Source organism: Galeopterus variegatus, unplaced genomic scaffold (genome assembly GCF_000696425.1).
Source record: "Galeopterus variegatus unplaced genomic scaffold, G_variegatus-3.0.2 Scaffold7842, whole genome shotgun sequence".
NCBI classification, from domain to species: Eukaryota; Metazoa; Chordata; class Mammalia; order Dermoptera; family Cynocephalidae; genus Galeopterus; species Galeopterus variegatus.
This window is the reverse complement of record NW_007733953.1, coordinates 47,521-48,107: the sequence shown is the minus strand read 5'-3', so window position 1 is coordinate 48,107 and position 587 is coordinate 47,521.

Below are 587 nucleotides of genomic sequence, written 5' to 3'. Positions count from 1 at the left end.
CAGTACCTCTGTAAAACTTTCTCTCTCCCTGAAAAATAATTTTACATTTAGTTGTGAGTTCGGTGGTATCTGTGAGTCTCAGGGGGTCTACTCTTTGGGGTTTGGCCTAGGTCTACTGTTCTATACATAACATTTGACTGCATCTTCAAGCCTTGCTTGGCGTTTCACTACCAGGCATACTCAGTCCATCCATGTGGTGTGGAGGGAGATGAAGATTGGAGGTCTGCATCTCAAAACCTAAATCCAGCTGAGCTCGTATCCTTATTTCTATTTCCTTTTTAAACTCACAAGAATAATAGCTTTACAACAATGAACATCATTAGCATGCATTTAGCAAATACTTACTACCTTAGTAAGTAGGCATTTGTGTGTAGAACTTTAGGTTATAGGACTTTAGTATCTCTGCCAATAGCTGGCTATATGACTTTAGGTTCATTAACTGCTTCATGTACTTTGTGCCAGTTTTCTATTGGTACTATGGGGATACTTGTAATACTTGTATCATAGGTAGGATTTCTCTGAAGTTTAAGTGTGATGATGTGTGTGAAATGCTTAGAATAATACCTGTACAGAATAAGTGCCTGATA